The sequence below is a fragment of the Kogia breviceps genome, chromosome 14 (genome assembly GCF_026419965.1).
Source record: "Kogia breviceps isolate mKogBre1 chromosome 14, mKogBre1 haplotype 1, whole genome shotgun sequence".
Taxonomy (NCBI): Eukaryota; Metazoa; Chordata; class Mammalia; order Artiodactyla; family Physeteridae; genus Kogia; species Kogia breviceps.
Genome location: NC_081323.1, coordinates 3,924,986 through 3,950,892, shown reverse-complemented (window position 1 = coordinate 3,950,892; position 25,907 = coordinate 3,924,986). Strand labels below are relative to the sequence as shown.

The 25,907-nt window shown below is 44.1% G+C and overlaps 1 protein-coding gene across 3 annotated transcripts in view; it reads left to right on the top strand.

Annotated features, from left to right (window-relative positions):
* ZNF831 (zinc finger protein 831) overlaps positions 1-25,907 on the top strand; it is a 123,420-nt gene that overhangs the window by 10,134 nt on the left and 87,379 nt on the right. For 2 of the 3 annotated variants that reach the window (XM_067012648.1, XM_067012649.1), the window contains exon 2: positions 2,113-2,352. The exons of the other annotated variant lie outside the window; for it this stretch is intronic. The gene's annotated coding sequence lies outside the window, so the exon portion shown is untranslated. The remainder of the gene's footprint in view (positions 1-2,112; positions 2,353-25,907) is intronic. 3 annotated transcript variants of the gene reach the window in all.

Sequence of the window (25,907 nt, the reverse complement as noted above, 5' to 3'; positions counted from 1 at the left end):
GGACAGCCGAGCACTCACACGCCTTTGACCTTGGTGCATTTTCAAGCCTCCCAGCTTGCTTCTTGCTGGTGTTCCTGCCCAGCAAATTCTTATGCATCCTGCAACAGCCAGCCCACCTGTTACCTCCAGAAAGTCTCCCCAGACCCTCTTCCCCTGGACTCCCAGGATGCTTTGCTTATATGTTATGGCCAGGCGTGGTTCTATGATAGTTAGCAATGGGGGAGGTGTAGGTAAATAAATTGGAACGGATGCTGGTGTCGGTGCTGGGTTCTGGGGGTGTCGGAGGGTCCCCGGGGAGGGGAAGGGACATGGGAGGTATGGTCATGTGACCCTGTTGAGGCGTTGCCTCTGGCTCTGTGTCTGTCTCTTTCCCATTCTTACCTGCACGCGATCTGTGACCTCTTGCATGCCTGGTGGCTCAGACAGCCAGGGAGGTGCCTGAGCGTTGATGCGGGGTGTATGGGGGGGGGGGGCGCGTGGAAGCCACGTGAACCCACATCATTTTGTTCTTCCAAAGACCAGCTCGCTCAGCCAGATAAAATTCCTCCCCAAACCCAATCTAGCTCAACAGGAGGCTTAGATACATGACCAGCTGGATGTTATTGATGGCAAAGTGGGGTATGGAAGCATTCTTCTCCCCAGTGAAAATAAATGGCGTATTTTAAAGCAACAGGAAACTGGCCTAAACGAGTTAATGCACCACCAGTCTACATGGCCAGTTTTGCATCTGGTCTCTGCCCTGAGTCACCCCCAAACATATTTCTTTTGATTCTCTCATCTTCTGGCTTAGAGATTCCTTTTTTTTTTTTTTTTTTTACAATACCAATAGCTGCAATATTTTATTTTATATATTTATTTTTAAGAGCTCAGATTATCTTTTTTATTGAGATGTAATTCACATATAACATTATATGAGTTTTATAAAGATTCAATATTTGTATACATTGCCACGTGTATAATGATCACCACAATAGTAGCTGCAATATTTTAAAATTGAAGTAGAGTTGATTTACAATGTTGCATTCGTTTCAGGTATACAGCTAAGTGATTCCGTTTTTTATATTTATGTTTGTATATATGTATTCTTTTTCAGATTCTTTTCCATTATAGGTTATTACAACATCTTGAATATAGTTCTCTGTGCTCTACAGTAGGTCCTTGTCGTTTGTTTTATATATAGTGGTGAATATCTGTCAATCCCAAACTCCTAATTTATCCCTTCCCACCCTTTCCCCTTTGGTAACCATAAGTTTGTTTTCTATGTGGCTTAGAGATTCAGTTTGCCTCTCAACCTCCACCATTGAGAATAATTCTTTTTATTTATGTATTGAATTCTGATATGTTGTATTTTTACATGTTTATGGATTGTACTTATTGTACCTTTTCATGTTCCATCACTCCTGTGTTTGCTCCTTCCAAAGTCAGAGCAGGGCAGGAACTAGGGTGGGGAGACAGAGGACTTACCATGGATGCAGAATTTAGGGGTATCCCAAACTGAGTCATCGAGACAGTATTTTCGTGCAATATCTTGAAAATAAGAATTAATGCAAACAATTCCATAATGAACAAAATATTGACATTTTAAATAAAGCCGGCATCACAGATATCCTCGTGAGGCTTCTCCCCATCATCACCTGCAGTGGAAATGCTCAATCTGGGCCCTCGGGAACCTCCAGCGTTAATACGCGGGGAGGCTCTGCTGCTGTTCCTTCCAACCGCACCTCCAGGAAAATGACCAAACTGGCTCTGATACTTACCAGCCTCCACAGAACATCCGTATCTCTGATGCACGGGGTGCCACACCTTCATTTCCCGGCAGCAGGCTCGGTGGACGGGTTGCTAGATCAATAGTCACAATTACTAAAGGCCTCAGCTGAGGCTCTATTTTCTTCCCCTTCTCTGCTCTCTCTCTTCCTGTTTTCTAAGCGTGGCTACTGTGACATTAAGTGATGTGTAGAAAAGAATTGACTTCCTATTTCTGAGCCAGCCCAGGTTTCGTCTCTGCTTGCATCTCTGCCAGGTGGTTCAAAATGGTGCTTTTCTCAGTTAAACCCGGCGTTGACTCAAAGGCCAAGCCCTGGGAGGCCATCCTCTTTTATTTTATTTTCTAAGATGCAGGGAAGACGCCTCTGTCCTCTGAGATGCTGCCTGCACGGTAGGGACCGGAGAGCATGCCCGAGACTGCCGTCTCAGCAAACAGAGTGGAAGGAGGGCTGGGTCAGCGCCTCTCCGCTCTGGGGCACCTGCCCACGTGTCTCTTCTGGGGCCATGGATGTCTCCCCACTTTCAGGCCAGGTCATTCGTGTTTGAATCTGAGCACCACTGGCTGCAAGTACATCTCTCTTCATCAAGGTATGTAACATACTCCACAAGATAAGTCTAAAGAAGATCCTAGTTAAAAACAACAACAACTCTTTTTTACATTGTGCTCTTAATGATATATTTATCTTCAAGCGCGCAGTTAAAAAGAAAATGCTACGTAGAACTGGGCCTGACCCAGTTCAGTAATTGTCTTGTGTGCCTATCATAACTGTTATTTTTGTCGGAATATTTACTGCAAATCATAATGGCCGTCAGAAACTGAGTCCACAGTCCGTGTTCTACTGACCACAGAACAACCTATAAGGAAATTCGTTGCTTTATAAGCAGTTATTTTTTTTTTTTTCAGTGATGGACCTAATTAAACTGAAGGTGTGAATCGGTTAGAAACATCCGTTCTATTAGCCCAAGGGTTAGCAAAATACAACATACAGTATAATCTAAATATCAAGGTATTTGATAGCGACACTATTTTTAGCAGCTCTACTGATCAACCACCCAAGGGTAGCATTTTTCAACGAGATTTACAAGGGACCCTGGACCCTGAACCACGTATTTATACATATATTTGGCTTCCCTTCATCCAAAATAGCTAAGAGCTGGAGGGTCTGTCAGATAAGCCCTGGAGCCCATATTCTGAGAGGTGGCTTGCTTCTCTGTTCCCGTAGCAAATCTTTCTGTGAGAATGAAAGCAGAGATGTTATCTGCCAGAATGCAAGGGGAGACAGGATGCAGCTTAGAAAACCGATAACATCAGCTGACTGGGAAAAGCAGAATAAACGTCAGGGCCAGTTTAAAATAATGTGCTTGTTAGCTACCCTAATTCTATTGCCCCGGCTAAGGGCAAGCTTTTGGGATCGCAAGACTGATATTCATCAGAGCAAGTGTTTAGCTTCTGCAGAAGGCTTGGGGGCTGTGGGAAGATTTTGAGAAGCCAAGAGATGAAGGGTTGCTTCCTCAGTTTTACTTTGACCAGGAAGTCGGGGGAGGGGAACCTCCCCAAACCTAAATAATCACTGCCTAGTTGCCAAGAGGAAATGAGGCCACCAGGAGGGGCAAACGGGTATCAGCCAGAGGCCTCTCTCCTGGTAGAAACCACAAGCATGTAAGCAGAGAACCAAGACAGTGGAAGGAGGTGGGGAGGTCTGTGTGTGATTACGGGGGAAAAACCCAACGTGGAATGCCTACCACCCATACATTCACGGGTAGTCTAGTCCTTTGAACAAGTGGACATGAACCCCACCCTTTAAAGAAGGAAAACACGGCTTGGAAAGTCAAGGTGACTTATTCAAAGTCATAGAGTTTGGGAATTCCCTGGCGCACCAGTGGTTAGGACACGGGGCTTTCACTGCTGTGGGCCGGGGTTCAATCCCTGGTTGGGGAACCAAGATCCTGCAAGCCACGCAGCGTGGCAAAAAAAAAAAAAAAATGATGTTTTACATTGCTTTAAAAGATAATTTACAAAGTTATAGAGTTTGAAAGGAGCAGAGCACAGGTTCAAAGACAGGTCTCGTCTCCGAGGTCTGGGTATTCCATCCTTCTGGGTGTGGCTCGGCAGAGATGGTTGAATGGTTGGTGATGTGAATGGTTGCGTTCAGGAATCTCTGCAGAGTCCGCTGGGGGCATCCGTAGGCAACCTTTTCCCTGCTTTGACTTGCAACCAAGTGAGAGGTCTTTGAGGGTCTTCTTTGCTATCGTTGTATTTTCATTATGATTATTTGCATCATACAATGGCGGAGCCTCTCCATATATGGCGGTGATGTAAAATGTGTTCTGATGTAAAGGTACCTGAGGACAAATGAGTGGACCCAAAGAAAACAAAGCCAAGGAAAATGATGTGTGTTGAGTCAGTGTTTCTCCAAGGGCAGCCCAGGCCTAGGGACGTACTTTTTAGGTCAACTCTAGATGCTGCAGTAAATAACATGGACTCACACACTGTTAAGGTTGTTTCCTGTTTCAGTGTTCTCTCTTTTTATTTATTTATTTATTAGGATTTTTTTTTTTTTTTTTTTTTTTTTTTTTTTTTTTTTTGCGGTACGCGGGCCTCTCACTGTTGTGGCCCCTCCCGTTGCGGAGCACAGGCTCCGGACGCGCAGGCTCAGCGGCCGTGGCTCACGGGCCCAGCCGCTCCGCGGCATGTGGGATCTTCCCGGACGGGGGCGCGAACCCGTGTCCCCTGCATCGGCAGACGGACTCTCAACAACTGCGCCACCAGGGAAGCCCCTATTAGGCTTTTTTGTTTTGAGATAATTGTAGATTCACATGCAGTTGTAAGAAATAATCCAGAGAGAGCCCATGTACCTTTTACCCAGTGCCCTCCATGGTAACATCTTGCAAATCACAGCCTGCGTATTGATACAGTCGAGATACAAACTATTTCCATCACCACAGGTTTCTCTCATGGCTACACCCACTTCCCTCCAGCTCTCTTCCTCTCAACCCCTGGTAACCTTTCATCTGTTCTCCAGTTCCATAATTTGTCATTTCAAGAATGTTATATAAATGAAAAAAATAGAACTACCATATGACCCAGCCATTCTACCCCTGGGTATATATTGGAAAGAAACAAAAACACTAATTATAAAAGATCCACACACCCCAATGTTCATAGCAGCGTTATTTACAATAGCCAAGACATAGAAGCAACCTAAATGTCCATCAATGGACATTGGATGAATGGATAAAGAAGATTTGGTACATATATATACAATGGGATATTACTCAGCCATAAAAATAATGAAATTTTGCCATTTGCAGCAACATGGATGGGCTTGGAGGGCATTACGCTGAGTGAAATGTCAGACAGAGAAAGACAAATAGTGTATGATATCATGTATATGTAGAATCTGAAAAACACAACAAACTAGTGAATAAAACAAAAAAGAAGCAGACTCACAGAGAACAAACTAGTGGTTACCAGTGGGGAGAGGGAAGGGGGAGGGTCAGTATAGGGGTAGGGGATTAAGAGGTACAAACTATTGGGTATAAAATAAGCTACAAAGATATATTGTACAACTCAGGGAATATAACCAATATTTTATAACAACTAAATGAAGTATAACCTTTAAAAATCGTGAATCACTGTATTGTACACCTGTAATTTATATATATGATTATACATCAACTACATGTCAATTTTAAAAAATGGAAAAAATAAAATAAAATATAGAAAAAAAGAAGAATGTTATATAAATGAAGTTACAGTGTGTGGCCTTTGGGTCTGGATTCTTTTCATGCAGCATAATTCTCTGGAGATTCATCAAAATTGTTCTATGTGAGTATATTCTATAATATATATGTTCCACAGCTGGTTTAACTCTTTATCTGTTGAAGGACATCAGGGCTGATTCCAATTTTCAGCTATTACACATAAAGCTACCATGAACATTTGTGTACAGGCTCCCGTGTGAACTTAAGTTTTCGTTTCTCTGGAATAAAAGGCCAGGAGTGTAATTCCTGGGTTGAACTGTAGTGGCATGTTTAATTTTTTTTTTTTTTTTAAAGAAACTGCCTATAATTTTTTCAGAATGGCCTTTTTTTCCAGAATGGCCTTTTCCACTTCATATCCACACCAGCTATTCATCTCATGTTCCCACATCCTCGCCTGCTCTTGGCGTTATCACTATTTTTCACTTCCGCCGTTCTGATGGGTGTGCAGTTACAGCTGCTGTGTTGCTGTGGTTTTCACCTGCGTTCCTCTGATGGTTACTGGTGCCGAACGTCTTTTCATGTGCTTGTTTCCATCTGTATATCTTTGGCGATGTGTCTCTTCATGTTGTTGCTCATTTTCTGATTGGATTGTTGTGGAATTTTTTTAATTTTTAATTTTATATTGGAGTGTAGTTTGAATTTTTTTTAATCTTAAGTTTTCATACTCTAGATCCGAGTCCCTGGTGAGATATATGGTTTACGAATATTTTCTCCTGGTCTGTAGCTGGTGTTTTCATCCTCTTCAAAGCAGGGGCTCTTGTAGAGCAAATATTTTTAATTTTGATGCGCTCCAGTTTATACATTTTTCCTCCTATGGCTCATGCTTTTGGCATCAAGTCTGAGAACTCTTTCCTGTGCCCTAGATTCTGAAGATTTTCTCCTATTTTTTTTTTCTAGAGCTTTATAGTTGTACAGTTTCCATTTAAGCTTGTTTCACATTTAGAGTTAATGTTTGTATAGGTAAGGTGTGAGGTTTAGTTGAGGTTTTTTTTCTGTCTATGTATGTCAATTAATCCAGCACCATTTGTTCAAAAGGTTACCCTCCCGCCACCAAATTGCTTTTGAACCTTTGTTAAAATCTGTTGGGCCTATTTGTGTGAGTCTTTTTCTATTTTTTTTTTTAAACATCTTTATTAGAGTATAACTGTTTTACAATAGTGTGTTAGTTTTTCCTTTACAACAAAGTGAATCAGTTATACATATACATATGTTCCCATATCTCTTCCCTCTTGCATCACCCTCTCTCCCACCCTCCCTATCCCACCCCTCTAGGTGGTCACAAAGCACAGAGGTGATCTCCCTGTGCTATGTGGCAGCTTCCCACTAGCTATCTAATTTACATTTGGTAGTGTATATATGTCCCTGCCACTCTCCCACTTCATCACAGCCCACCCTTCCCCCTCCCCATATACTCAAGTCCATGCTCTAGTAAGTCTGTGTTTTATTCCTGTCCTACCACTAATCTCTTCATGACATTTTTTTCCCTTAGAGTCCATATATATGTGTTAGCATACGGTATTTGTTTTTCTCCTTCTGACTTACTTCACTCTGTATGACAGACTCCAGGTCCATCCACCTCATTATAAATAACTCAGTTTCATTTCTTTTTATGGCTGAGTAATATTCCATTGTATATATGTGCCACATCTTCTTTATCCATTCATCTGTTGATGGACACTTAGGTTGCTTCCATGTCCTGGCTATTGTAAATAGAGCTGCAATGAACATTTTGGTACATGAGTCTTTTTGAATTATGGTTTTCTCAGGGTATATGCCCAGTAGTGGGATTGCTGGGTCGTATGGTAGTTCTATTTGTAGTTTTTTAAGGAACCTCCATACTGTTCTCCATAGTGGCTGTATCAATTTACATTCCCACCAGCAGTGCCAGAGGGTTCCCTTTTCTCCACACCCTCTCCAGCATTTATTGTTTCTAGAGTTTTTGATGATGGCCAATCTGACCGGTGTGAGATGATATCTCATTGTAGTTTTGATTTGCATTTCTCTAATGATTAATGATGTTGAGCATTCTTTCATGTGTTTGTTGGCAATCTGTATATCTTCTTTGGAGAAATGTCTATTTAGTTCTTCTGCCCATTTTTGGATTGGGTTGTTTGTTTTTTTGTTATTGAGCTACCTGAGTTGCTTATAAATTTTGGATATTAATCCTTTGTCAGTTGCTTCATTTGCAAATATTTTCTCCCATTCTGAGGGTTGTCTTTTCATCTTGTTTATGGTATCCTTTGCTGTGCAAAAGCTTTTAACTTTCATTAGGTCCCATTTGTTTATTTTTGTTTTTATTTCCATTTCTCTAGGAGGTGGGTCAAAAAGGATCTTGCTGTGATTTATGTCACAGAGTGTTCTGCCTATGTTTTCCTCTAAGAGTTTGATAGTGTCTGGCCTTACATTTAGGTCTTTAACCCATTTTGAGTTTATTTTTGTGTGTGGTGTTAGGGAGTGTTCTAATTTCATACTTTTACAGGTAGCTGTCCAGTTTTCCCAGCACCACTTATTGAAGAGGCTGTCTTTTCTCCACTGTATATCCTTCCCTCCTTTATCAAAGATAAGGTGACCATATGTGTGTGGGTTTATCTCTGGGCTTTCTATCCTGTTCCATTGATCTATATTTCTGTTTTTGTGCCAGTACCATACTGTCTAGATTACTGTAGCCTTGTAGTAGAGTCTGAAGTCAGGGAGCCTGATTCCTCCAGCTCCATTTTTCGTTCTCAAGATTGCTTTGGCTATTTGGGGTCTTTTGTGTTTCCATACAAATTGTGAAATGTTTTGTTCTAGTTCTGTAAAAAATGCCAGTGGTAATTTGATAGGGATTGCATTGAATCTGTAGATTGCTTTGGATAGTAGAGTCATTTTCACAATGTTGATTCTTCCAATCCAAGAACATGGTATATTTCTCCACCTATCTGTATCATCTTTAATTTCTTTCATCAGTGTCTTATAGTTTTCTGCATACAAGTCTTTTGTCTTCTTAGGTAGGTTTATTCCTAGGTATTTTATTCTTTTTGTTGCAATGGTAAATGGGAGTGTTTTTTTAATTTCACTGTCAGATTTTTCATCATTAGTGTATAAGAATGCCAGAGATTTCTGTGCATTAATTTTGTATCCTGCAACTTTACCAAATTCATTGATTAGCTCTAGTAGTTTTCTGGTAGCATCCTTAGGATTCTCTATGTAGAGTATCATGTCATCTGCAAACAGTGACAGCTTTACTTCTTCTTTTCCGATTTGGATTCCTTTTTTTTCTCTGATTGCTGTGGCTAGAACTTCCAAAACTAGGTTGAATAAGAGTGGTGAGAGTGGGCAACCTTGTCTTGTTCCTGATCTTAGTGGAAATGGTTTCAGTTTTTCACCATTGAGAACGATGCTAGCTGTGGGTTTGTCATATATGGCCTTTATTATGTTGAGGAAAGTTCCCTCTATGCCTACTTTCTGCAGGGTTTTTATCATAAATGGGTGTTGAATTTTGTCGAAAGCTTTCTCTGCATCTATTGAGATGATCATATGGTTTTTCTCCTTCAGTTTGTTGATATGGTGTATCACGTTGATTGATTTGCGTATATTGAAGAATCCTTGCATTCCTAGAATAAACCCCACTTGATCATGGTGTATGATCCTTTTGATGTGCTGTTGGATTCTGTTTGCTAGCATTTTGTTGAGGATTTTTGCATCTATGTTCATCAGTGATATTGGCCTGTAGTTTTCTTTCTTTGTGACGTCTTTGTCTGGTTTTGGTATCAGGGTGATGGTGGCCTCATAGAATGAGTTTGGGAGTGTTCCTCCCTCTGCTATCTTTTGGAAGAGTTTGAGAAGGATAGGTTTTAGCTCCTCTCTAAATGTTTGATAGAATTCAACTGTGAAGCCATCTGGTCCTGGGCTTTTGTTTGTTGGAAGATTTTTAATCACAGTTTCAATTTCAGTGCTTGTGATTGGTCTGTTCATATTTTCTCTTTCTTCCTGGTTCAGTCTCGGCAGATTGTGCATTTCTAAGAATTTGTCCATTTCTTCCAGGGTGTCCATTTTATTGGCATACAGTTGCTTGTAGTAATCTCTAATAATCTTTTGTATTTCTGCAGTGTCAGTTGTTACTTCTCCTTTTTCATTTCTAATTCTATTGATTTGAGTCTTCCCCCTTTTATTCTTGATGAGTCTGGCTAATGGTTTATCAATTTTATTTATCTTCTCAAAGAACCAGCTTTTAGTTTTATTGATCTTTGCTATTGTTTCCTTCACTTCTTTTTCATTTATTTCTGATCTGATCTTTATGATTTCTTTCCGTCTGCTAAATTTGGGGTTTTTTTGTTCTTCTTTCTCTAATTGCTTTAAGTGCATAGTTAGGTTGTTTATTCGAGATGTTTCCTGTTTTTTTTTTTTTTTTTGCGGTATGCGGGCCTCTCACTGCTGTGGCCTCTCCCGTTGCGGAGCACAGGCTCCGGACGCGCAGGCCTAGCGGCCATAGCTCACGGCTTAGTTGCTCCGCGGCATGTGGGATCTTCCCGGACCAGGGCACGAACCCGTGACCCCTGCATCGGCAGGCGGATTCTCAACCACTGCGCCACCAGGGAAGCCCGTTTCCTGTTTTTTAAGGTATGATTGTATTGCTATAAACTTCCCTCTTAGAACTGCTTTTGCTGTATCCCATAGGTTTTGGGTCGTCGTGTCTCCATTGTCATTTGTTTCTAAGTATTTTTTGATTTCCTCTTTGATTTCTTCAGTGATCACTTCGTTATTAAGTAGTGTATTGTTTAGCTTCCATGTGTTTGTATTTTTAACAGATCTTTTCCTGTAATTGATATCTAGTCTCATAGCATTGTGGTCGGAAAAGATACTTGATACGATTTCAGTTTTCTTAAATTTGCCAAGGCTAGATTTGTGACCCAATATATGATCGATCCTGGAGAATGTTCCATGAGCACTTGAGAAAAATGTGTATTCTGTTGTTTTTGGATGGAATGTCCTATAAATATCAATTAAGTCCATCTTGTGTAATGTATCATTTAAAGCTTGTGTTTCCTTATTTATTTTCATTTTGGATGATCTGTCCATTGGTGAAAGTGGGGTGTTAAAGTTCCCTACTATAATTGTGTTACTGTCGATTTCCCCTTTTAAGGCTGTTAGTATTTGCCTTATGTATTGAGGTGCTCCTATGTTGGGTGCATAAATATTTACAATTGTTATATCTTCTTCTTGGATTGATCCCTTGATCATTATGTAGTGTCCTTCTTTGTCTCTTGTAATAGTCTTATTTTAAAGTCTATTTTGTCTGATATGAGAATTGCTACTCCAGCTTTCTTCTGATTTCCATTTGCATGGAATATCTTTTTCCATCCCTTTACTTTCAGTCTGTATGTGTCCCTAGGTTTGAAGTGGGTCTCTTGTAGACAACATATATATGGGTCTTGTTTTTGTATCCATTCAGCCAGTCTGTGTCTTTTGGTGGGAGCATTTAATCCATTTACATTTAAGGTAATTATCGATATGTATGTTCCTATTACCATTTACTTAATTGTTTCGGGTTGTTCTTGTAGGTCTTTTCCTTCTCTTGTGTTTCTTGCCTAGAGAAGTTCCTTTAGGATTTGTTGTAGAGCTGGTTTGGTGGTGCTGAACTCTCTCAGCTTTTGCTTGTCTGTAAAGGTTTTAATTTCTCCATCAAATCTGAATGAGATCCTTGCTGGGTAGAGTAATCTTGGTTGTAGGTTTTTTTCCTTCATCACTTTAAATATGTCCTGCCACTCCCTTCTGGCTTGTAGAGTTTCTGCTGAAAGATCAGCTGTTAACCTTATGGGGATTCCCTTGTGTGTTATTTGTTGTTTTTCCCTTGCTGCTTTTAATATGTTTTCTTTGTATTTAATTTTTGACAGTTTGATTATTATGTGTCTTGGTGTGTTTCTCCTTGGGTTTATCCTGTATGGGACTCTCTGTGCTTCCTGGACTTGATTGACTATTTCCTCTCCTATATTAGGGAAGTTTTCAACTATAATCTCTTCAAATATTTTCTCAGTCCCTTTCTTTTTCTCTTCTTCTTCTGGGACCCCTATAATTTGAATGTTGGTGCATTTAATGTTGTCCCAGAGGTCTCTGAGACTGTCCTCAGTTCTTTTCATTCTTTTTTCTTTCTTCTGCTCTGCGGTAGTTATTTCCACTATTTTATCTTCCAGGTCACTTATCCGTCCTTCTGCCTCAGTTATTCTGCTATTGATCCCATCTAGAGTATTTTTCATTTCATTTGTTGTGTTGCTTATCGTTGCTTGCTTCCTCTTTATTTCTTCTAGATCCTTGTTAACTGTTTCTTGCAATTTGTCTATTCTATTTCCAAGATTTTGAATCATCTTTACTATCATTATTCTGAATTCTTTTTCGGGTAGACTGCCTCTTTCCTCTTCATTTGTTAGGTCTGGTGTCTTTTCATCTTGCTCCTTCATCTGTTGTGTGTTTTTCTGTCTTCTCATTTCGCTTATCTTACTGTGTTTGGGGTCTCCTTTTTGCATGCTGCAGGTTCGTAGTTCCCGTTGTTTTTGGTGGCTGTCCCCAGTGGCTAAGGTTGGTTCAGTGGGTTGAGTAGGTTCTCTGGTTGGGGGTCTAGTGCCTCTGTTCTGGTGGATGAGGCTGGATCTTGTCTTTCTGGTGGGCAGGTCCACGTCTGGTGGTGTGTTTGGGGATGTTGGTAGCCTTATTATGATTTTAGGCAGCCTCTCTGCTAATGGATGGGGCTGTAGACCTGTCTTGCTCTTTGTTGGGCATAGGGTGTCCAGTACTGTTCGTTGCTGGTCCTTGAGTGAAGCTGGGTCTTGGTGTTGAGATGGAGATCTCTGGGAGATTTTCGCTGTCCGATATTACGTGGAGCTGGGAGGTCTCTTGTGGACTAGTGTCTTGAGGTTGGTTCTCCCACCTCAGAGACACAGGCCTGGTGCCTGGCTGGGGCACCAAGAGCCTTTAATCCACATGGCTCAAAATAAAAGGGAAAAAAAATAGAAAGGAAAGAAAAGGAAGGAAGGAAGGAAGGAGGGAGGGAGGGAAGGAAGGAGGAAAGCAAGAAAGGAAGGAAGGAAGGTGGAGAGGAGGAAAGGGAGGAAGGAAGAGAGGAGGGGAGGAAGGAAGGGAGGAAAGAAGGGGGAAGGAAGGAAGAAGGGAGGGAAGGAGGGAAGAAAGGAAGGAAGAAAGGAAGAAAGAAAGGGAGAAGACAAAGTAGAATAAAGTATAGTTATTAAAATAAAAAATAATTATTAAGAAGAAAAATTTATATTAAAAAAAAAAAAACAGAAAAACGGGTCTGTCTAACCCTAGGACAAATGGTGAAAGCAAAGCTATACAGACAAAGTCTCACACAGCAGCACACACATACACACTCACAAAAAGAAAGAAAGGGGAAAATAATAGTATCTCTTGCTCCCAAAGTCCACCTCCTCAACGTGGGATGATTTGTTGTCTATTCAGGTTTTCCACAGATGCAGGGCACTTCAAGTTAATTGTGGAGCTTAAATCCGCCGCTTCTTAGGCTGCTGGGAGAGACCTCCCCCTCTCCTCTCTGTTCGCACAGCTCCTGGGGTTCAGCTTTGGACTTTGTCCCGCCTCTGCGTGTAGGTCGTCTGAGGGCGTCTGCCCTTTGCTCAGAGAGGACGGGGTTAAAGGAGCAGCTGATTGGGGGGCTCCGGCTCACTCAGACCAGGGGGAGGGAGGGGCATGGGGGCGGGGCGAGTCCGCGACGTCAGAGGCCGGCGTGACGCTGCACCGGCCCGAGGGGCGCCGCGCGTTCTCCCGGGGAAGCTGTCCCTGGATCCCGGGACCCCGGCAGTGGCGGACCGTACGGGCTCCCGGGAGGGCCGGTGTGGAGACTGAGCTGTGCTCGCACACAGGCCTCTTGGTGGCGGCAGCAGCAACCCTAGCGTCCCACACCCGTCTCTACTGTCTGTGCCGACAGCCGCGGCTCGCGCCCGTCTCTGGAGCTCCTTTACGGGGTGCCCTTAATCCCCTCTCCTCGCGCCCGAGGAAGCAAAGAGGCAAGAAAAAGTCTCGTCTGTTCGGCAGCTCTGCGCCCGTTTCTGGGGCTCCTTTAAGCGGCGCGCTTAATCCCTTCTCCTCGCGCCCAGGAAGCAAAGAGGGAAGAAAAGGTCTCTTGCCTCTTCGGCAGCTCCGGACTCTCCCGAACTCCCTCCCGGCCAGCCGTGGCGCACTAACCCCTTCAGGCTGTGTTCGGGCCGCCAACCCCAGACCTTTCCCTGTGATCCGACTGAAGCCCGAGCCTCAGCTCCCGGCCCCGCCCGCCCCGGCGGGTGACAGACGAGCCTCTCGGGCTGGTGAGCGCCGGTCGGTACAGATCCTCTGCGGGAATCTCTGGGCTTTGCCCTCCGCACCCTGTGGCTGCGCTCTCCTCCGCGGCTCCGGAGCTTCCGCCTCCGCCACCCGCAGTCTCCGCCCGCGAAGGGGCTTCTAGTGTGGGGGAGTCTTTCCTCCTTCACGGCTCCCTCCCACTGGTGTAGGTCCCGTCCCTATTCTTTGTCTCTGTTTATTCTCTTTTCTTTTGCCCTACCCGGGTACGTGGGGAGTTTCTTGCCTTTTGGGAGGTCTGAGGTCTTCTGCCAGCGTTCGGTGGGTGTTCTATAGGAGAAGTTCCACGTGTAGATGTATTTCTGATGTCTCTGTGATGAGGAAGGTGATCTCCGTGTCTTACTCCTCCGCCATCTTTAAGCCGTCCTCTTTTTCTATTTTTAAAAACAGTTCTGTTCAATTGATCTATGTATCTGTTCCTCTGCTGATATGACACTGTCTTCATTACTGTAGCTCTGTAATAAGTTTTCAAATTTATTGAAAATTTAGACTGATGCCTCCCATTTTATTATGCTTTTTCAAAACTGATTTATTCTAGTTCCTTTTCCTTTCTCTATAAATAAATTTTCGAATAATCTTGTATATGCCCACCAAAAAAACTTACTGGGATTTTGATAGGAATTGAATTAAACCTGTAGATCAATCTGGGGAGAATTGACATCTTTACTATGTTCAGGCTTCTAATCCATGAACACAATCTATCTCTTATTTATTTAGATTTTCTTTGAGTTTTTCATCAGTGTTTTGTAAATAGGTTCTGGGTATGTTTTGTTAGTTTTACACTTAAGTATTTCAATTTCTTGAGTGATTATAAATGGTATTGCCTTTAAAATTTGGGTTTCCAACTGTTCATTGCTAGTATATATAAGTAGGATTGATTTTTGTATCTCATGACTTTGCTGAACTTGCCTATTAGTTCTAGAAAAAAAATTGTTTTCCTTGCGATTTTCTACGTAGACAATCATGTCATCTGCAACTAGGGACAGTTTTATTTCCTCCTCTCTTGTCTGTATGTCCTTTATTGCCTTTCTTGTTTTGTTGCACTGGCTGGAATTTGCATATCTATGTTACATGAGAAGGGCTGGGTTGCATCTCTGTCTCATTCCTGATCTTTGAGAGGAAGTATTCAGTTTTCTGCCGTTAAGGGTAACGTTTTTAGATGCACTTCATCAAGTCGAGAAGCTTTCCCTCTATTTCTATTTTCGTTTCTTTTTTTAAAAAAAATTAATTGATTATTTATTTATTTTATTTATTTATTTTGGCTGTGTTGGGTCTCAGTTGCGGCACGCGGGATCTTTCGTGTGGGGCACGGGCTTCTCTCTAGTTGCGGCACACGGGCTCCAGAGCGCGTGGGCTCTGTAGTTTGCAGCATGCAGGCTCTCTAGTTGAGGCGCATGAGCTCAGTAGTAGTGACGTGGGTTTAGTTTCCCTGCGGCATGTGGGATCTTACTTCCCTGACCAGGGATTGAACCTGTGTCCCCTGCATTGTAAGGCAGATTCTTTACCGCTGGACCACCAGGCAAGTCCCTATTTCTATTTTCTGAGAGATTTTATCATGAATGGGTGTTGACTTTTATCAAGAGCTTTTTCTCCAGCAATTGATATAATCATGTGATTTTTTTTCTTTGCTCTGTAAATATGGTGGATTACACTGTTGCAGCCCTGGGGCCCTGGGTCATGATGTGTAATTTTTTCTATATTGTAGAATCTATTTGCTGATATTTTGTGAAGGATTTTGCATCTATATTCATGAAGAGATAGTGCTCTGTAGTTTTTCTGTTTTTTTGCTTGTTTGTTTTTTCGGACTGTCTTTGTTTGGTTTTGGTGTTACAGTAATTCCTAGTTTCATGAAATTAATGGGGAAATGCTGCCTCCTCTTCTGTTTTCTGGAAGAAGTTTTGTAGAACTGGTGTTAATTTTTCTTTAAACTCTAGGCAGAATTCTTCAGGTCCATTAGGACCTGAAGACTGCTTTTTGGGGCGTTTTAAAATTATAAATTTGGGGCTTTCCTGGTGGCGCAGTGGTTGAGAGTCCGCCTGCCGAAGCAGGGGACACGGGTTCGTGACCCGGTCCAGAAGATCCCAAATGCCGCATAGCGGCTGGGCCCGTGAGCCCTGGCCGCTGAGCCTGGGCGTCCGGAGCCTGTGCTCCTCAGCGGGAGAGGCCACAACAGTGAGAGGCCCGCATACCGCAAAAGAAAAAAAAAATTATAAATTTTGTCTGCTTAATAGTTACATTGCTATTCAAATGATCTGTTTTGTATCTGGTGAATTTTGCTAATTTGTGCTTTTTGAGAAGTTGGTCCATTTTATTTAAGTTATCGAATGTATATGGATAGAGTTATTCATGGTATCCCTGTGCTGTCCTTTTGATACTTACAGGGTCGGTCATGATATTCTGTTTCATTCCTGATGTTGGTAATTTGTGTCTTCTCTCCTTTTTCCTTTCTAAATCTTTGTAGAGATTCTAAAGATCAGTTTTATTTATTTATTTAAAAAAATGTATTTTATTGAAGTATACTTGATTTACAATGTTTTGTTAAGTTCTGCTGTACAGCAGTGATTCAGTTATACATATATATATTCTTTTTCATATTCTTTTCCATTATGGTTTATTATAGGATATTGAATATAGTTCCCTGTGCTATACAGTAGGACCTTGTTTATCCATTCTGTATATAATAGGTTGCATAAAGATCAATTTTCTTGATATTATTAAAGAACACTCTTCTTTCTTTCACTGACTTTATTATTTTTCTGTTCCAATTTAATTGATTTCTTTCCTTTTCCTTATTATTTCCTTCCTTCTGCTTACTTTGGGTTTACTATGCTTTTCTTTTACTGGTTATGGAGGTAGGAGCTTGGATTATTGATTTGAGACTGTCTTTTCTAGAACAAGCATTTAATGCTATAAATTCCCTCTCAGCAGAGCCTTAGCTGTGTCCAACAAATTCTGAGATGTTCCATTATCATTTTCATTCATTCTCTGTATTTTGGGGCTCCTTGACACTTCCTCTTGACCTGTGCGTTATTTAGTAGTTTGCTCTTTAGTTTCCAAGTGTTTGAAGATTTTTTTTTTTGTGTGTGTGTGGTACGCGGGCCTCTCACTGTTGTGGCCTCTCACTATCGCGGCCTCTCCCGTTGCGGAGCACAGGCTCCGGACGCGCAGGCCCACCGGCCATGGCTCACGGGCCCAGCCGCTCCGTGGCATGTGGGATCCTCCCGGACCAGGGCACAAGCCCATGTCCCCTGCATCGGCAGGCAGACTCTCAACCCCTGCGCCACCAGGGAAGCCCTTGAAGATTTTTCTGTTATTGATTTCCAGTTTGATTCTATTATGGTCAGAGAACGCTCTCTGTATGATTTCAATTCTTTAAATTTGCTGAGATTTGTTTTATGAGATATGAGCTATGTTGGTGTAGCAATCTGGGTCCAATCAGGAATCGGAAGCTATGTAGTAAGTTCAACAAGAGAAATTTAAAATAAGAATTATTAACTCTAAAGAGTGACTACTGTAGGACGTAAGAGAACTCTCCACAGTATTCTAGGATTAAGAGGAAGGGCAGACTTGGAAGATAATCAGACCTGATTGGAGAAGCTGTGATTTGGCCGCCAGATAGCAGAAGAATTGGCTGGTTTAGCCAGACTGGAGGTTGTCTGTCTGGAATTGCTGGGCAAACAACAGGGAATGTTCTGGAGTGCCTGGAGGTCAGGAGGCGTGTCACTGACCACAGGAGACATGTGTGTGCGTTGGGACTCTGGACAGAAGTGGGGACAGATGCCTTTGGAATGCACGGGCTGCATGGCTGGGTTGTGGAGTGGCCCTCTGTGGCCACGTGGCCACTGGTGGGCTGTGTGCCGGCTGCATGGCGTTGCAGAAGGAGCTTCACAGCTGTGTGGACCCTCTGGGCCACAGGCAGGCTCCGTGAAGTCTAGGTAAGACCTTTGGTTTCTGGGGGGCGGTGGGGGGCGGGCGCGGCAGACAGGGCAGCGCCAGGCTGAGGCCGCCAGTTTGCACAGGGAGTATGTTGGGGCCGTCGGCAGGGGTAGGACTGGAGTACACCCCCTCACACCCATCCCACCGCCCGTCTCCCTGGCTTCTGCTGGGAATTGCAGGAAGCCTCTCCCTCCCAAAGTGTCCTTCCCACATCCTCTATGGGGAAAACTGAGCATTGTACCCACTCTGAAGGTGAAAAGCCTAACTGAATTGCATTGTTTATTATACAGCGTATGTTGAAGGGTGTGTTTGGAGCTAAGAGGTAATAAACTGATAACTGCCACAGTCTATCCCCTTGGCCGCTCAGCTCCTGCGTGTAGCCTTTTACACACGTTGGAACTTCCTTAGAACAACAAAACAGCTGTGTGTTTCCACCCAGCCAGATACATCTCTCCTTACAAATGAAGACGTTCTCACTCTTCTTCACAGTGAGAAGCCCCAGTCATTGTATCCGCCATGGGCTCTGTTAATGGTCCCTCAGATCTAGTCCATGACTCACTGACTATTCTGTTCTCTCAAGACTAAGGTGCAAAATTAACCCCCAATAACTCATGTAGAAGTTTAAACATATGAAGAAGGAGAGGGAAGTAGAGAATGACTGGTACGTGTCAATAACTCATTCCTGGAACGTGCATAGCATCGCACACAAAGCCCTCCCAGTCCTTGCTTCTGGAAGTGGACACAGGTTCTAGTTCATATCTATGACTTTCTCCTTCCCTTGCCCTCAGGGCAGAACCTCAGCTGCTCTGGGTTCTTTACCTCTTGGAGTATCTAGTAATCCCTGGAAGGTTTGAGTATTTATTTTCTTCCCCAAATCACAGTCACGTAGGTCCCTTTGGGGAAGGCTGTAGGAAGATTGACAGTGTGTCTTTGTGGCAATAGTACAGGGACCTTTATCAAGGGGATCTGGGCTTCCCTTCAATCGGGGGCCTCTGACTTAGGTCTCAAAACTGGATGAAGGGCTGTGATTTTTTTTTTCTTCTTTTTGGTGACTCAGGTTGGGTTACTAGTGGCCATGTAGAGTTTCTCGTTATGTAGAGCAAGCCATATCCTAGTGGGGTGACCTCTTAATTTACCCCTAGGGACGCCATGGTCAATTAGCGACAGCTAAAGATCTCTGCGACCCAAAGAATTCTGACCCCTGGTGCCTTCCTATCGCCCTGTGTTCGATGTGCCCACTTTCCCTTTGACGATTACATGTTGCCTCTTGGCCTCTGCTCTCCCAGGACTCCCGCAGAAATCAGGGGGCCCATCTCAAGGCCAGCATCCCTTAGTCATACTTGGCCTGAAAAAAGAGCAACCACAGAGGTTTTCGGGGGTGCGAGTGTCCCTCACTAAAGTATTTCTCAATGCCCTAGGGAGGAGAGGGCCTTCTGGGTCTTCTTGAGAATTGTAGTTGAGGCGTTGGTGGGTGGGTCTGAATGTTGGGCGTGGTACTTCCAGGCCAGCCTTCCTAGTTATCTGAGCCTTTGAATTCTCACCTCCACATCAGGCCAGAGAAGCGCTGGCATGTTAACCTCATTAAATCTAGGTCACTACTGGGTCCAGGTTTCAGTGACCCAACCAAGTGAGCTGTGAAAACCACATCTCGTCGCTCAACTAATACACTGAATTGAGACTGTCTAATAAGCACCCCTATCAATAAATGTGGCCCGATTGCTGGTGTTCTTTTCTGCCCTTTCCGGTATGACGCCCTTAGAAGCCATTCCCGCACATGCGTTCCCTGGTGATATATCTTCCTGAGGACCTACAGCTCTTTTGGTGGATAAGCTATTCCCTCTTGAGGCAGAGCCTGTACCTGTCCCCTGAATCAGGCTGACACTTGGCTCTAGTTACGGGTCTAACGGCAAAAGTGGGGGGCTTGTGGTGGGTTCTGAGAAAAGGGAGCATCCCCTTTCAAAGTATCTACCCCAAGTGAGGGTCTCACGGGGTTTCTGAGCTGAGGAAGACTGGTCTTCCTGGAACCTGGAGGAAAAGCCACTGCTGAGCCACTGCTGGTCAGAGAAGCTCAGAATGACTTGGAGGTCAGTGCTGTCAGTTTCTCCAGATCCGATAAGATGTCCTTATTCCAAGTTTCAGGCTCTCATTCGTACACGATTAATGCCCTCATTTTCACCTGAGAAACTTGGTGAGACCATGAATTCAACTGCCATTTAAATGCAGCAACTTTGCACCATTAAATTTTGTGTTTGATTTTCAGCCGTGTCAGCCCTGTGGCTACGAGAAATAAGAAATACTTTCAGGGCTGTCCTGGAAGCTGTGTCTGATTCTCAGATCGTGGCTTGAGGTGAGAGTTAATGGACCTGGGTTTGTCATTTTCTCTCTAAGTGCGCAAGGGCCCTCAAAAAAATAAATTAATCTCACGCCACATCCCTGAGTGTCATCGTTACTGCCAGGCAGCTTGTGTTCCCAAGGCACGCGCTCCCATTGGCACTTTACCACGATAAGCCACGGGTGACGGCTTGATGAATTGCAATGCCGCTGCACGTCATGGGTGGCCAGCGTCCCGTTTCTCACTGGCAAGGATCTCAGCATCACATGCAAGTCCGAGGGGATGGCTGAATCAGTCCCCAGATCCCACACTCACCGATCTATCTCTTGGGATCCCTCCCGTTACTAATTCTGTAGTATTTGTATCTAATCAGGAGATAGAAATCACACAGTCAGTTACACTGGGGAAGTTTAGGATAAGACTGATTAACCGCAATAAAAGAGTGACTATAAGACATAAGAACATTCTGTAGGGTCCCTAGGATTGAGAGAGACTGCCCAAGAAAGGGCAAACTCCGAAGGGCTTCAGACTTCATTGGAGAATCTGTGGTTTAGTCACCGAATAGCAGGGAGGGTGGCTGGGTTAGCCAGACTGGAGCTGGTCTGGAGTCGCTGGGCACACAATGGGCAAAGCCTCTGGAGTGGGGGCAGGAAGCAGGTAACGGACAGCAGGGGACGTGGGCATATGCATTGGGAGTCCGGATGCCAGTGGGGATGGAAGCCTTCCAAGCTCATGGGCTGCGTGGAGGGAAGTTGGGCTTGCAAAGGGAGCGACCCGTCCATGTGGGCCTCCAGCCACAGACAGGATGTGCCTTGGCTGCACAGGGCCCTAGTTTCACTGTCAAGAAAGCTGCAGCCACATCCTCTCCAACCCGAGGCTCTATGGCTGCAGAGAGATCACATCTGTGGCCTGTGGTTGGGCGGGCTCTGTTGGATATCCTCGGATTAATTATGTGGTTGTTTTATGTATTACATGATGGATTCATAACTCATCCTAGTTTATTGGCGTCACTGCTTTACCACCAGCTGAAGTGAAATGTAAAAACTACCTCTCTTACCTTCTCCCACTTACAATTGTCTTAAATATTTCTCTAAATACATTAGACAGTGTTTTTGTTTTAACCGTCAAACATCATTTAGAAAATTCAAAAGGAAATATTGTATTTACCTATATTTTTACTCTTTCCATCATTCTTTTTCCTTCTTGAGGTTCCAAGTGTCCTTCTGTTATTATTAATATTTTTTACAACAATGGATTACACCATTAATTTATGATGACTTCTTATTTTACTTTTTATTTAAAAAAATTTTTTGGCTGCGCCTCGTGGCTTGTGGGATCTTAGTTCCCTGACCAGGGATTGAACCTGCGTCCTCGGCAGTGAAAGTGTAGAGTCCTAACCACTGGACAGCCAGGGAAATTCCCCCTCCTTCTTTTATTATTTCCTTTCTATGTAGAGAACTTCCTTTAGCCATTCCTGCTGGTGACAAATTTTCTGTTTTGTTTTGTTTTGTTTTAAATTTGAGAATGCCTTGATTTCCCCTTCATTCAAGAAGAATCTTTTTGCCAGATATAGAATTTGCAGTTGACAGGTCTTTAAGCCCTTGAAAAATGTTGTGCTACTTCTTTCTGGTCCCAGGTTTTGGATGGGAAACCTGCTGGCATTAGGGTTTGTTTTTCCTATAGGAAGGGTATCTTTTGTCTTTCACTGCTTTGAAGAATTTTTTCTTTGTCTTAAGAGTTCAGGAGTTTGACTATGATGTGTTTTGGTGAGGATTTCTTTGGTTTTATCCTGTTTGGGGTTCACTAGCATACTGATTCCATGGGTTTATGTCTTTTGCCAAATTTAAGTTTTCAGCCATATTTCGTGGAGTATTGTTTTATCCCAGTCCTTTTTCTCCTCTCCTTCCAGGACCCAGATGATGTGAATATTATACCTTTTGTTAATCTCACAGGTCCCTGAGGCTCTGCTCATTTTTTTTTTCAGCCTATTTTGTCTCTGTTGTTCACACTGGGAAATTTCTATTGTTCTATTTTCAAGTTCACGGGTTCTTTTTCCTGTCCCTTCCATTCTGCTGTTGAGTACATCCACTGAGTTTTTAAAATTTTGGTTATAGTATTTTTCATTTCTAAAATTTCCATTTGGTTGTTCTTTTACTTTGGATTTCTTTGCTGAGACTATTTTTATTTGTTTCAAGCATATTTGTAAGTATTCATGGAGACAATTTTATGATGTCTGCTCTAAAATCTTGGTCAGATAATCCCAACACCTCTTGCATCTTGGTGTTGGTATCTACGAATTATCTTTTTTCATTCAGTTTGACACCTTCCTGGTATGAGAAGTGAGTTGTTTGTTGTTTTTTCATTTTTTTTTTTTTTTTTTTTTGGCCGTGCTGCAAGATCATAGTTCCCCGACCAGGGTTTGAACCCACGTCCCCTGCAGTGGAAGCTCGGAGTCTTAACCACTGGACCGCCAGGGAGGTCCCAAGTGGGTTTTGACTGAAACTTGAACACTTTGGGTACTATGTTATGAGAGTCTGGATGGATTAAACCTTCTGTTTTTCTTGGCTTCCTTTGATGCAGCTCAGCAGGGGAAGAGGGTGGGAAGTTCAGGTTGCCCACTCGGTCTCTGTTGAACCCAAGGGGGAGCTCCTCATCACCGGTCCCTGTGGTGGTAGTTCTGGCTCCCCACTCGGCCATCACTGGTATCTCCGGGGGAAATAGGGTGCCTGCTTGTTGCTCCTCAAGTGGCTTCCACTGACCCCATGGACAAGAGTGGCCTCATTGCTGTTGGGTGGTGGTGAACATGCTGGTGCTTCATGCAGCCTCATCAGACACCACCCAGCACGGAGGGAAGTGAATAAACGAACTGCGGCATGCACACACACACACGTGCGCATGCACACACACACACACACACACACACACACTCGGAAGTACTACGCAGCAGCAAAAGGAATGAACTGCTGAAGCATGCAACAAACAGATTACCCCTCCCCACCCCCATGTCTTCAAGATGGCATCTGGCGTTCCACTCGGTCCTCTCGGGGGCTCTCGTTACAGAGCTATTCCTCCTTCTAGGTGTCCCTTCCCAGCACTCTGCGAGCTGCAAGCCAGACCCCACAGGCCACGGGAGGACCTGTCGGGGCTCAGGACAGCTCAGCCCGAGGGGGGGGTCAGTCTGTGCAGGACCTGGCCTTGCTCCAGCCATGTCCTTACAGCGCTTCTAGGTGGGTGTGGGGGACAGCCCTGGTGTTGCCATGACTTACACCTCCTCCTTTCTTGCTTGAAACCTGACCTTCCTGTTTGCCTTCCTCCTCTGGCAGGTACCCTCCTCATCATCTCTCAAGACTATGAAAATAGCAGCATTTTCTTTCATTTCCTCTATTAGTGTCATGTGGATGCTCTAACAAAGTCCCACAAACTGGGAGGCTAAAACAACAGAAATGGACTCTCTCACATTTTTGGAGGCTCTAAGTCCAAAATCCCAGTGTAGGCAGAGCTATGCTCCCTCTGAAGGCTCCGGGGAAGGATCCTTCCTGCATTTTCCAGCTTCTGGTGGCTCCAGGTCTTCCTTGGCTTGTGGCTGCATCCCTCCCATCTCCGCCTCTGTGGTCACATGGGTCTTTGCATGGCCGTCTCTCTTGTACGTCCGTGTCCTCTCTCTTCCTATAAGGACACTGGTCGTTGGATTAAAAACCCTCCTAAATCTGGTATGCTCTCTTCTTGAGATCCTTAATTTAATGACCTCTGCAAAGACCCTAACTGCAAATACGGTCACATTCACAGGGAGTAGGGATTAGGACATAGACCTATGCTTTTGGGGGACACGATTCAACCCACTACACTTCCCTTACGTCACAGCCTCCTTCCACCTCTGAGCAGCTACTCCTGTAGCTCTGCTGTGGCCCTGTTACGAGGGGGCATCTGCAAGAGAAGTCCCGACACACGTCTTGCCTTGGAGCCTGAAGCATTAAGCAAAGAGAGAAGGTGATTCCGAAAAACCTTTCACTCTCAACAATAATATCTGCTCTCAAGATTTCGGTCTGCCCAGGAGTCCTACTTTGCATGCTGGCAGCTGAATCTTCTCTCGTTCTTTGTGTCTCTCTTCCTTCTTTAGGAAGGGATGTACCTCCCCGACCGTTTGACCCTGAGCATATCTCTCCAGCTGTCAGCGCCTGCTTCCCCTCGTTGGGAGAGTAACAGCGCCTATGTGATGGGGTCGCTGTGTGGGTTAGATGACTTGTGTATGTCGAGCCTTCGGCACAGTGACACATGGCACGTGGGAGGCGCTATGTGAGGCTCAGCCACGTCTGCTCTGAACCTGTAAAAATTCTCGGTTTCTCTTTGGGCAGATAACTGCCTCGGGCTGACCAAGGTGAAACTGATTAACTTAGAAAAGGAAAAAAGAGAAGCATATGAATACTTTTCTGGCAACTGCTCCCATTTTGCTCCCATGCTGTGATAAGTGCTTGTAGATGGTGTCCGTTTAATCCTCCTTGATTCCACCCCTTACCCCCATTTTACAAATGAGAATCTGAAGTTAAAAGAACTTGCAGAAGCCACACGGGGGTAAGTGGTCAAACAGGAAGGTGAACCAGGAGGGGGTTTCCTTCTTCAACCGAGGCCCCAGGGATGGCGGGCCAGAGACAGAGTCCCCCCTGCCTCCCATTTGCCGAAGCCGCCCTGACATCAGGCTCTTCCCTCCAAACATCTGAAACCTATCGACCGTCTACAGGGAAGTCCTGTAATTTGTGTATGAAAATTAGGCCATCGCCCGGGATGCTCTTCTGCATCCACTCGCACAAGCCTTCTGCACGGCGTGTTTGTTTGTAAACTCTGGCCCGTTCCCTCATCTCGCTTTGTTCAAGCAAATCAAGCGGAATGAACCTGGGTGAAGTAGTGGTGAGGACCAACGCGTGTTTGGGCCTGTCAGGTCCTGGAGCTGCTTTCGGGGAGGTGATTCCCTGAACTAGGTAGTGCCCCTCTCAGGGACCCTTCCAGACCCTTGAGAATTCGACAGAAGTCAGAGATGCTCTCGCTTTCCAGGAAAATTCACCCATGCACGTAATTTAAGTTGTAATTTCACTTTGCAGCCTGGCAGGCCTGATGCACAAGTGAGGCGAGTTTAATCGGGGGCGGGGGGGTGAGGGCTGGCGGAGGTGGGGCGGCGGTGTTACCCCAGGGACCGGGGACGATAGGAACCATAACTGGGACCGGGGGATGTCGCCTGGCAAAAATGTGGCCTTGAGTAGAGGGACAGAGCAGCCTCCGAACCAGCCCTGGCCTGACTCTCTTCCCTCCTCACTCGGACCTGCGGGTGTAGACACCACAGGACAGGAGGCTACACCCTGGGGACATAGGGCGGAGGGAGGAAGATGGGATCTGTCTGGAGGGTCTAGCCTGAAGGTATCCCGGGTCAAGATCTTAAATTAGAGGCATGTTGCCCCAAAGTATGGGACCAACCACACCGCTCAGGTGTGCTAGATCGTATGATAGATACACAGCTTAAAAGATTAATCATTATACATGTATTTTCATCATTCTTAGAAAACATAGGAATCTTCTTTCTTTTGGTAATGACATAGCCCTCCTCCCTTTTCCCCTCCAGTTATTACAAGTATTTATTTTGTTGTTGTTTTTTTAACTCTGAGAGGCAAAACATGGCATTTGGTATATACTTTGTTTGCATTTCTTAGCCAGTGAGAATAAATGTCTTTTCACATATGTCTTTTTTTAAAAAAAATTGTTTTGATTTTTTAAAAATTTTAAAGAT